The sequence below is a fragment of the Mustela nigripes genome, chromosome 18 (genome assembly GCF_022355385.1).
Source record: "Mustela nigripes isolate SB6536 chromosome 18, MUSNIG.SB6536, whole genome shotgun sequence".
Taxonomy (NCBI): Eukaryota; Metazoa; Chordata; class Mammalia; order Carnivora; family Mustelidae; genus Mustela; species Mustela nigripes.
In genome coordinates, this window is record NC_081574.1 from 26,781,470 (window position 1) to 26,794,313 (window position 12,844).

At 36.4% G+C, this 12,844-nt stretch overlaps 1 pseudogene; it reads left to right on the forward strand.

Annotated features, from left to right (window-relative positions):
• The first annotated feature begins 1,451 nt into the window (after positions 1-1,451).
• LOC132006432 (large ribosomal subunit protein uL18-like) lies at positions 1,452-2,389 on the forward strand (annotated as a pseudogene).
• Positions 2,390-12,844: the final 10,455 nt, after the last annotated feature.

Consider the following 12,844-nt stretch of genomic DNA (forward strand, 5'->3'; position numbering starts at 1 on the left):
TTTTTAACCAAGAAAAAAACAGTTGCTTTGGTGAATGTGTATTGGTACTGTACTAAATTCTTAAAGAAAAAAATATATAGATGCAAAACCAAATTTTGTTTCATTTCTCAATAATCACATGGAAAACAGAGAGAATAGTTGGAAGTCTTATTTAGAATGCTTGAACACTGAAAGTCTTGTGCTACAATACAATATAAGAGCTGTGAAAGCAAGGACCTTGTCAGTCTTATTCTCCATTTTACCCCTGGCCCCTAGAAAGGGTGTAGCACAGAAGTAGGATCCAATAAATAAAGTTGAATGAATGAATTAAAGAATAAATTAAAGTTAACAGGCCCAGTCAAAAACTCTGAATTAGGAATGTTTTAAAAATTCTACTAAAAATTACTTTTTTATGTATGCTAAAGGGTCATGGATTTATTATCTTCCTAAACAGTAACAAGAGGCCTGATCTTAATACCAGATTACTTATTTTCTTAACAATTGTCATTATAAACTATTTAAGTTTGGTTGTTCCTAATTATTGGATTATTTTTGGTAAATACTGGTAACCTCCTATATTTAAAGACAGGTGAGTAATTACTCTTTATAGAGTTGCTACCGTGGAGTAACTTATAATGAAAATAAATGTAACATGGAATCCCACCACTCTCACACGTTTATTAGCCAACAGGCACAACACAGTCATACAGTCCATTTTATATGCTTCAATGTAGTTCTTCTATGAGAAGATCATTTGAGGCAAATATTACAATATTAAAAAAGAAATATACAGCTAGTCTTTTATTTTGAGTCAGGCACCAAAAAATTTATGGCTATCTCCTAGACACAGGATTGGATCCAGAATTCTAGCCATGCAGAGCCATTCTGAAAACTTGAGGCACTGCATTCACTAGATCCTTATATAATGTTTAAGTATAGATATAAAAACTCGTGCTACCCAATTTACATGTTTGATTATTTTATTGGTGAAATGAATAGTGTTCATCTAATAAAATATATTGCTTTATTTGAGAGAGAGACCAGAATAGATGAAGCAGCTTTAGTCACGGTCTATGTAATACTGTTTTTCTTTTTTTTTTTTTTTAAGATTTTATTTATTTATTTGACAGAGAGATCACAAGTAGGTAGACAGGCAGGCAGAGAGAGACAGGGAAGCAGGCTCCCTGCTGAGCAGAGCGCCTGATGTGGGGCTTAATCCCAGGATGCTGAGATCATGATCTGAGCTGAAGGCAGAGGCTTATTAACCCACTGAGCCACTCTGGTGCCCACTGTTTCTGTTTTTGTTTTTTTTCTACATGTTAACCAACCACACCCAAAGGGAATATTCTTATTGGAATACTTCAAACATTAACTGCCCATCCCCACCCCCCACCAGAGTCTTGCTGGGCCTGCTGGTCTGTGGTAAACTGAGGACACCAGTCTCTCTCCTGCAGACGTGGTTTGATAAAGTTGTCAAGAATAAGGTTTGTTTCAAGAGATAGCAGGTGAAATTTAGAAGAAGACAAGAGGGTAAACTGATTATTATGCTTGGAAATGTTTGTAATTCAGGATAAAATAAGTATATTTTATATTATATATAAATATAATAAATATATATATATTATATATAAGTATAGTTTATAAAATAAGAATAATACACCTAACTACAGGATGATAGTTCGTGTCACCAACAGATATATCATTTGTCAGATTGCTTATGCCCACAGAGGGAATAAATGATAGCTTGTGTAGCTCATGCTCATGAAGCCCCAAAGTGTAATATGAAGGTTGGCCTGACAAATTATACTGCATTGTATTGTACTGATCTGTTGCTGGCCTGCAGGCTTCTCAGTAGGTTTGGCATGGACAAGATTATGAAGGCCAAGTCCAAGTGACTGGAGATGAATACCGTGCAGAAAACACTGATTGTCGACCTGGTGCCTTCACCTGCTATTTGGATGCTGGGTTTGACAGAACTACTAATGGAAATAAATTTTTTGGGTCTCTCAAAGGAGCTATGGATGGAGGCTTGTCTCTCTCTCACAATACCAAACAATTCCCTGGTTATGATTCAGAAAACAAGGAATTCCATACAGAACCACATCATGGGTCAGAAAGTTGATTATATGTATCACCTAATTGAAGAAGATGAGGATGCTTATAAGAAACAATTCTCTCAAATAAAACTCCAGATATGTAGGAGGAAATGTATAAGAAAGCTCATACTGCTATACTCAAGAACCCAGTCTATGAAAAGAAGCCTAAGAAAGAAGTTAAAAAGAAGAGGTGGAACCATGCCAAAATGTCTCTTGCCCAGAAGAAAGATAAAATAGCATAGAAGAAGGCAAGCTTCCTTGAACTCAGAAGCATCCAACTGAGAAGTAATAAACCAAACCACAATTTTCTATGATGATTTTTCAGATGAAAACAATAGTAACAATTTACTCAGCAAAAAGTGGGGAAAGAAAAAAAAAGAATATATTAAACATTAACTGGTCAACAGCGTGTAAAACAAAACAAAAACAATCTATATATTATATACTGGAGTATTCAAAAATATTATAGACCATAAAATACTGTGGAAATGCATTTAAAAATTTTATCTTTAAATATACAAACTTAGTTAGGTTCTCATATTTTAATGTCCTTGTTCAAACTGTCTTACTTTCCTCTTCTCCCCACTATCTCGGTCATCAACAAATTGATCTTCTTACATGGAGCCTTCCTGGATTACCCTTGTCAGAACTAATTGTTCCTTTCTGAACTTTATACTTGTTATTGCTTTATTCTAATTTTGTATTATAGTAAATTATTTTCCTGACTATTAAGTGAGGCAGGGAGTGTACCTTCACTAAATTGAAAAATGATTGCTTAGTAACTCTTATCTAAAAGGTAATTTTCTAGATTTAAACAATTTTAAGTGGGGCAAACAATTCTAAGTGGTGACCAGGGAAGTTAGGCAGTGATAATTCAGCTAGGCCTTGAGATCCACGTTGAACCTTTTCAAGAAGATGTTAATGAACTTGGAAAAAGAAAAGATATAATTAAAACAATGGATGGCATTAAAGGGTGAGATAGATTAGAAATGCAAATGCTTGAGCATGTTTCTGTGTGTAAAATACTTCATGATAAAAAAGAAGAAGAAGAAGAAGAAGGAGAGGAGGAAATAAGCACACATGGGAGAATAATTCGATCATGGGATAAAGATCACAAAAAGAGGGATCAGGTTTGGAATAAAGTGATTTGGGTGCTTCCTCACTGAATGAGGAAGGGCCCAGCCCTTGCTTTTCAATGCTCAGCAAGTACTTATTGAATGAACACAGAAAGAGTTTCCTTTGATAAGGAGGGTCCAGTCAGAATCAGAGTGAAAATCCATAATATCAAAAATGCTACTAAAAATTCAAATTTATTGAATAGATGAGTGATTTGACAACTGAATTCTTTGCCATTCCCTTTTCTTTAAATGTTTACGTCTTTAATTTCTCCTCTATCCAATCTAGATTTCAGGGTCAAACACTTCAACAAATCTCTTAAAATATCTTCAACTCCCCGTCTTTTGTCCTTTCCCACATGTCATATAGAACTTTGACCCCAGATCAACTTGACTTTCAACTACTCTACCCTACTCCTCAAGTATCCCCAAGATACTAAAAACCACTAGTAAAAGTTATAATCACAATATAATGCGATTTCAGTCACTACAGATTAACTCATGGTCCTCAATGTTAAATAAACGAATATGATAGAATACTGTATTTCTTTTCCCTCTCCAAAACCATTATATTAAGATTTTTATACTATTTTCAAACCTCTTTTCCCACACATAGTCTCAGTAGACATCACATCCAACTCTACAAAGAAAATGGAGGTCATTAGATAGATGCACCTTTGACTTTCCTTTTAATTTTTAAATTGGGGGTGGGAGGAAGTAGCAATGATGAGGAAGAGAAGACACATGTCCACTTCTAGGCAGTCTGACTTCAGGCTCAAAGCTATGTGTCACCTCTAATGTTCCTCAGAGTGGACCTTACTGGCATTTTGGATGAGACCATTGCTCAGGAGCATCACTTAAGATATATTCAAAGTCTCTGTTTATCCTTATTAATAATTATTTTTGTAGTCTTTTTCTTTTTCACTTTATTGTATATTGTTTCATTAGGTCTGTTCACTATTCTCCCATATTTGTTTTTTTTTTTTTTTAAGATTTTATTTATTTGACAGACAGAGATTACAAGTAGAGAGGCAGGCAGAGAGAGAAAGGGAAGCAGGCTCTCCACTGAGCAGAGAGCCTGATGTGGGGCTCAATCCCAGGTCCCTGAGATCATGACTTGAGCTGAAGGCAGAGGCTTTAACCCACTGAGCCACGAGACACCCCCCATATTTCAATTTTTTATTCTGTTTTTGTTTCTCTTTATATTGCTTTTGTCTTTATAATGCCTTTATATTTTGCTTCCCTTTATTACTTGAGTCCTGCTACTTCATTTAGTATCTTTTAGTCTTTTAGTATCTTTTTAAGCCTTTGTAACTTTGTGGATCCAGAGAGGGGGAGAGAAAAAGAACAAGAGGGAAAGAAAGGTCTCTGAAAGAATAGAAAGCTGTTTGAATTCTTCTTCTGTTTCCTTGGCTAGTTCCTCTTGTGGGGTATTTTCTTCATTTACTTTTCACTTTATTCTTTCCCTTTTTTAAGCCTTTCTGATAGATCCCATGTTGGTTCATTTTTTAAGTTATTCATTATTCATGTATTGGGTGAACTACTTACCAAACCAGAAGTGGGAAACTAAAGGCAGGAACAGAAGGGAGGGCAGTGCGGAAGGAAGTAACGTCAAACACGTTTGCTTGGCTTACTCACCTCCAAAACATTTTTCCAACTCTGTCACTTTATTTTTGTTGGTGTTAAATAAAAACTAAAATAGAGACCACAACTTGAAGGTACCCCTAGACCAAACACTAGACCAAACACTCCCAGTCACATAACCAAAATGTCAAATTGTATTGATTTCCTTGAAATGCTGACTCTGACCTAAAACAAAGCTTAAGCCTTCTACATGTCAGTGTGACCTTAGAGCTTCCTAGATCATCAGCCACAAACCAGTAAGCTCATGCAGGATAGGAAAGGAAAGTAAGTTTCCAGTAACAAATTACTGAAAATAAGAATGTGCTTACTCATTCTTGCTTTATAAACTGAGCTGTACTACTACCAACTTTAGGTTCTGAAGTCTCCCTGTTCAACAACAGTTTCTCATGCAATAAAATATTCATATCAAGTAATGTTTTCTGAATTTTCTTTTGTCATTGGTGACACTGAAAAATATTTCCCTTTCCTTTTCAACATTCAGGAGATATTAGTGGCCTGCTCTTAGCCTCAAGTGACCACTGTTTCTCTCCTTTTTCCACTCTTTTGCCACCTTGACAATCACATTCACAGTGCACTTTTGGAAAAATCCGTTATTTGTGAGCTTTGAAGGATGTAGGCTATCAGTAACCCACTTCATTTCAGATTTCTGAACATTTGTGGTATTATCCTTCAAAATGTAGGGTTGAGGATTGTCATCAATCTCCTTATTTCATTGATAATTGAGTTTTCATTCATTTATTTCTTTATTTGGAGAAAGTTTTTCAAAAAAGGAAAAAAAAAAAAAAACTGTTGCTACACGATCTTCATCTAAAAGGTCTTTGAAATAGTTTGCCATTAGGAAGTTCAAAACCACACTACTCCAGAAAATCAAATTCAACATCGCTATCTCCTCACAGTGTTACAGTAAATGTGTTACAGTCAACCTCAACAGAACAGAATACCCCATAAAACCTTATGAAACGAGAGGCAAGCAGCACTATTCTACACCCCGTATTTGAACCCTTCCATGAAGCTTATTTTAAGCCTTGTCTCTACCACCATATTCTGACTAGTTTAAGTCTTCTCATTTACAAAATGGGAATCATGATGCCTACCACATACTCTGACTGCAAGGAATAAATAACATGTAAGTAAGTTTTACACTATAAAGCATGTACCTAGTTAACTACCATGAAGACCATGGGAAGCCCAATTTCAGCCCAGGAATTTGGGAAGAGAGTGGCTGCTATCTACGTTATTATTGTTTTTCTCATTAACTTCAATTTTTTTAGATAATTTCACTTGTTTTGTAAGCATTTTGCTTTAGTATTCCTATTTGTAAAATAACTATTATTACATATTTCAAGATTTCCAATTTGTTTTTATTCCACAAATGGTTTCCTACAATTGGAGTTTAAAAAAAAAAAAATCTGTTTTCTTAGCTTGGTCTTTTGTTCATTCAGTACTTTTTTCCTCCCCTCCACCAAAATTTAGATGGCTGGCCTGAATCAATCCAAAAGATTTCCACTGAAAATAGCTGAGCACATTTCTGTGTAACAAAAATGTTACATACTATTTGTTAAGGTTTTATGCTTAATGGATTGTATTCAACCAGTTATGTTAATATTTCAGCCTTATTTCCTCTCTACAAAAAACGGCACCATGTCGAGATTTCTGAACATTGTTTTTAGGACGAAGGCAAAGCAGTAAAGATTTGAAAGAATACTGAAACTATGTACAAATACTTGGAAAGCTTCCTATCAAAGAAAATGTGTCATGTTTGTGCATTACAGTAGGAAATATAACACTTACAGATACAGAAGTCATCCAGCTTTAGGTTGATATATTCATCCAGTCCTCAGAACTGGGTTTAATATACTTTTTCCAGCCTGTGTCATTCTATTGTCCCAAAGGATGCTTCTATTGTATTCAGATTGATAGGCTCACTTTCCCAGAGAAGATATGTACTACCTTCATATTCTCAGCGCCCAGAGAGTATCTTATGTACTCTCCCCACTTAACTATGTCATACATACTCTCTAAGACTGAGTATGAAAACCACCCTCTCCATGAACACTTCATTACACTAGTCTTGATGAACACTACCCTTTCACAGAATCAATTTATTTTCTATTAACTCAGTCTTAGAACATCTTCAATAGTGAATTCCTCCTCCTAGATTCCAATATCTGAAGACAGAGTGTACTTGGCATCTAATAAACAATTGTTGAATAAATTAATGAATTGATGATTTTTATATCAGAAATTAATATTTCTTACACCTATTTAGAGTTAATATATAGCAATGAGGGGGTGTTAAAAAGCCAACTAGCACTATCTTATCAGGATTTGAATAATTAGGTCAATACTAATGATAATATTGCTCTTCTAAGTACAGCTTTTAAGTGGTCAATTTCTAAAAGACTCTACCTGGAAGTTATATAATGGGTTATCTGTCCTATGTCTGATCTCCTTCAACAGACCTACATTTAGTCCTCATTACAGTGTATGTACTAGATTTTCTATGCAAGGGTAGCACACTTAGAATGTTAAATGTTAAAATATGAAGGGGTTTTCCAAAGTGTTATTCAACTTTGCTAATTTTAAAATAAGAAAATAAAAGTCTAGGGAGATAAGGTAGTTTTCTCTAATTACATAGATGTACAATGGTTAAATTAGGCTTTTTAAAAAAGATTTTATTTATTTGAGAGAGGAGAGAGAGAAGGAACAGCGGGAGGGGCAGAGAGAGAAGCAGACTCTGTTGAGCAGGGAACCCAACATGGGGTATGATCCCAGGACTCCAGGACCATGACTTGAGCTGAAGGCAGACACTTAACCAACTAAACCACCCAGGAACCCCTGGGTGTTTTGATTCTGAAACTAGTTATCTGTAGAATATTTTCTGGACCAACTTGGGTGATTTTATGTAGTCTATTTTAATTCTCTCTAACCAATGTACAATTTCTCATTAAAGCACACTTTTATAGCAGACATCTACAAAAGAAAAAAAGAAAGATGCTGTTCAAAACACTGGGTGTTTGAACAAAAGCTGGACATAACGGCAACTGGGAAATCATCTCTGAATCAGACCTTGAGTCTCTTACTGCTCTTTTGTGTTCACTCCACCACGAACGATCCCAGTCGCAGTCAACAGAATCAAACCTGCATTGATGGGCTTTTCTAATTTGGGACTTATATTTTCAGTAGCTCATTTTTTTTCAAAGACCCAATCTTAACAGCAAAGGTCTAAATATTGTTGTCTTAATTATAGTATCTGACTTAGGAAGAAAGTTTAATGATATTAGAAATCAAGTCCTTAGGTAGATTGTGTCAACTAGTAAAAAGTTATCACTGATCAATCAAACATGTCAAATAAAAATTTAATGATTACTAAACTGCAAATATTTTTGGCTTGATGTTTGCTTCTCTTTACCTCTGGGGGGAAAAACATAAAAATATTAAATATGAGTAAAAATCCCATAAAAGGGGTATCTCCTGATTTACCCACACAAATAAGATGTCCAGGTATGCTGTGATCTCAGTGACTTAGCCTGAGACTTAAATTCCTCCTCTATAACTTAGGATATATAAGGAGCAAACTTCAAAGTTACCTTCCAAATCTAAAATTAAAAACTTTTCTTTTTCTACAAGAAAATGCTCATGTCACTAAAAGTTTGTTCTGGGGGAAATAATGTTAAACTGGCTTTTGGGGGAGGAGGGGGCAAATAAAACGCCTGGTATCTAGTGTTTGCTGATTATCATGGTACAAATACTCCCACAATGACCAATTTCAAGCTACCAATGTGAAATCAGTAGATGTAGAGTTAGAAAGAGATGGACACAATCCATCCTCCTGCAGTACAAGCTAATTCCAACACAGTGCTGGCTGAAACTCATTAATAATTATAGTTTTTTTCTGAAAAAAACATATTTTCACACTTTAGGTGTTTCTAACATCATGTTCTGTAGGAATATGCACATAGATTCCTTCATTTGGCATGTGTTATTAACAACATTGATTTTCTCAAAGGTTGACCTAAATTTGCACATCTCATCAATGAATATTTGCTGATCACCTAACATTACGGGCAGTGTGCAAGGCAATACAAGTTAGCAATAAACAAAACAGACAAGAATCCCTGCCCTAGTGGAACTTGAGGTTTATCTCCAAATCACTTAAAGATGCTATGGCAAAACAGAAGACACTGTGTCACTTAGAAATCTCTTAGTTGCGAAACATAAACCAAAATAAAATTCATCTTTTTGTAAGTGAACTTATTAGTTCTTAAAAAAGCAAAATCTGGAACTATACCTGAGGTGAGTCTTCATCCAGTGGCTCAGATTAGTCACCAAGGATGCAGTTGTGTTTGTCTCATCAAGCTGTTTTTTTCGGCTGTACAAGCTTTGTAGGCCAAAGGTGTCCCTTCCTGGTAGCAAAATGGTCACTGTGTTTCAGATCACCAACCTCACATCCAAGAGGAGAAAGAAGGTGCCTTTCAGGAGCTCCTGCACGCCAGAGAAAGAGTCTCTATTTTAGCAAAAGCCCCAGAACATACCACCTTACTTTTTATTCGATTATTTTCCCATCTCTAAGAAAATCTCTTTGTCCAAGAGGGTAAGATCTGTTGAGTCACTGAAGCCCATGACATTTCACCCTTGGAGTCAGAGTTGGGCCTCCTGTCAACTCAAATCTCATGCATCAAAAGGAAGAAACAGTTGTTTAAAACAAATGTTATTTTAAAAGAAAAAACTGGGGTGCCTGTGTGGCTCAGGGGGTTAAGCCTCTGCCTTCGGCTCAGGTCATGATCTCAGGGTCCTGGGATCGAGTCCCGCATCTGGCTCTCTGCTAGGCAGGGAGCCTGCTTCCTCCTCTCTCTCTCTCTCTCTCTGCCTGCCTCCCTGCTGACTTGCGATCTCTCTCTGTCAAAAAAAAAAAAAAAATCTTTAATAAATAAATAAATAAAAGAAAAAAAACTCACAATAAAAAGATGCTAGACAGGGCGCCTGGGTGGCTCAGTGGGTTAGGCCACTGCCTTCGGCTCAGGTCATGGTCTCAGGGTCCTGGGATCGAGTCCCGCATCGGGCTCTCTGCTCAGCAGGGAGCCTGCTTCCCTCTCTCTCTCTCTCTCTGCCTGCCTCTCCGTCTACTTGTGATCTCTCTCTGACAAATAAATAAATAAAATCTTTAAAAAAAAAAAAAAAAAGATGCTAGACAGTAAAAACAGCAAGTGTCCATTACTGGTACTCTCAGAGCCTAAAGTGTGAATTATCATACTGTCAGAAAAACGAGGAGAGCCTATATGGTTTCTATGTCTCTGGCCACTTACAAAAAAGGACTGCCTCTGCACTTATGGTCTAATAAGGAATCTCAGACATGGTCAAACTTAGTACTTTAAAAAGTACTAACTGAAGATTAGGACATTTGCAATTAATTATAATTAACACAGCTACCCCAGTTAGTCCAATGGAAAAACAGGGTAGATACTTAGGGATCAAAGAGTCTCCCTTTCACATTTTATTAATTTTTTTAACATTTTATTTACTTATTTGACAGAGAGAGTTGGGGAGGGAATAAGCAGGGGGAGCGGCAGGCAGAGGGAGAGGAAGAAGCAGGCTCCCTGTCGAGCAAGAGCCTGATGTGGGGCTTGATTTCAGGTCCTTGAGATCATGACCTGAGCTGAAGGCAGATGCTTAACTGACTACGCCACCCAGGCACCTATATATATATATGTATATACACATGTATATATATGTATATATATATATATGTATATACACATGTATATACATATATATATATGTATGTATATATATATAACATAAAAATATATATTTTATATATAAAATTATATATATATAATTATATATTTTATATATAAAATTTTATATATATAATTATATATTTTATATATAAAATTATATATATAATTATATATTTTATATATAAAATTATATATATTTACATATATATATATTTAAGATTTTATTTATTTGACACGGGAGATCACAAGTAGGTGGAAAGGCAGACAGAGAGAGAGGGGGAAGCAGACTCCCTGCTGAGCAGAGACTCCCCCCAATGTAGGGCTCGATCCCAGGACCCTGAGATCATGACCTGAGCCGAAGGCAGAGACTTAACCCTCTGAGCCACCCAGGCACCCCATCCCTTTATTTTATTGATTTTTAACAAGTCACAGAAATTTCTTGGTGATAAGGTTTTTGTCTTTAACAAGAGCCAGCTATCTTAGAGCGAGTCTGAATGTCCCTGATGATAACCACACTACAGAGGTGCCTGTGGTAATTTCTAGAGAAACATGTACACAGGAGGCTGAAACTTGTGCGGTTTGGGGGAAAATAGTTGTCTTTCTGTAACTGCCACGGATTGTGAGAAATTCTCAGTTAATAATGACTATGTAACTGATTTTGAAGCTTTAGGCTTTTTTCTCCAAAAATATCCATACATAACTTTGTCACACGCATATCTTTCATTTCAAATGAGTATCTGCAAAATGCATTTAGGACAAGCTTCAAAAAATACTGAGACATTATTAAAATGTGTTGTTTCTCTTCTTTGGATGTTCATGAAAGGGACTGACCACAGAGGCCTTAAGTTTTAGATATAATTATCATTCTGTCAACCAAATGTGTAGCTTTTTCAACTACGATTATCCTCTTTTTACCATGATTAACTTGCAACCCGGCTAGTGACGTCAATACTTTCATCTAGATGTCCCTTCATCTTATTAATCTAAATCCCATCAGAGTCTAGCTGTAACTTAATCCTGTTCCTCCCTGCTAAAGCCTCAAGGGAAATTAAGGGCAGCAATTAACCTAAGGATTTCAATTAAAACTCCTAATGACATACCTTTTTTTTTTTTTTTAACTTTTTTTTGTGCAAGGAAATTGCTACCCACTGGTCTTGTTGGGATAGACTTAGCTTGCTGTTTCCATTTGAGTTACAGCTGATGGAAGCAGAAGTATCTAATTATTTATTGCTGCATATAACAAACTACCTTAAAATTTAGTAGCTTAAAACAATAGCCGTTTTATTCAACACCCTAACTGTGGTCAGGAATTTAGGCAGGCAGTGCTCATGTGAGTGATTCTGCTGCCCAGAGCATTGGCTAAAAACAGGTGGTATGAGTCAGCTGGGGGAGTCTGGAGGGTCCAAGATGGCTTCTCTCACATGGCTGGTACCTTGGTGGGGACACTGAAAGGCTGGGCTCAGCAGGGCCCTTCCCTCTTTTAGTGTAAACTCAAAGCCTTTGTGCGTGTCATTCAATCAAGGCGGTTAACACAGCAGCTCAAGGCTCCAGGAGAGGCTGTTCTACCAGAGGGCAACGTAGAACGTAGAAGGCTTCCTCTCACCAACTTTGGAAGCCCTTCTCCCAGGCCACTTCTACTATACTCTATCTATCAAACAGATCACTATGGCAAGGCCATTGTTATTATTTTTTTTTAATTTTTTTTTTTTTTTGGCAAGGCCATTTTTATAGGGAGTTAAATTAGACTCATCTTTCAGCAGTAGTAGAAAAGAATTTCCAACCCTCTGTATTCTGCCACAAGCAGCGAATTTATAGGTTTCCTAGGGATGCAAAGCCACCTTGAACCCGTAAACTAGAAAAATCACATTCTACTTCCAGTAACCTGAAATCGAGAAATTGGTAAGATGGCCAGTTAGCTATGATGACATGGGGCACAGGTCCAAGTAGAGGCCAGTGTAAAGCCAGCTGACAAAGGGAAGAGCAGTTAGAGATACACTTTTCAAGGGATTACGCGGCTCCTGAGAGAGAGGGAGAGAGAGAGTTAGAAACAACAGCTTCCAATCCTTATATACCTTTATGATAAAACTTGCTATTTTTGAGGTTACTTGCATGAAACAGTTTCTGAAACCAAAAATTTGTTGAGCCAGCTACTCACTGCCTGTACACAATGTTTTTTATTAAGTTTTGACTTTAAAAAAATGCTCCACGCTACAGCATCTTTTGCAATAACATTTCCTTGTCAAAGTATTTCTCAGGTGGAATGAAAGTC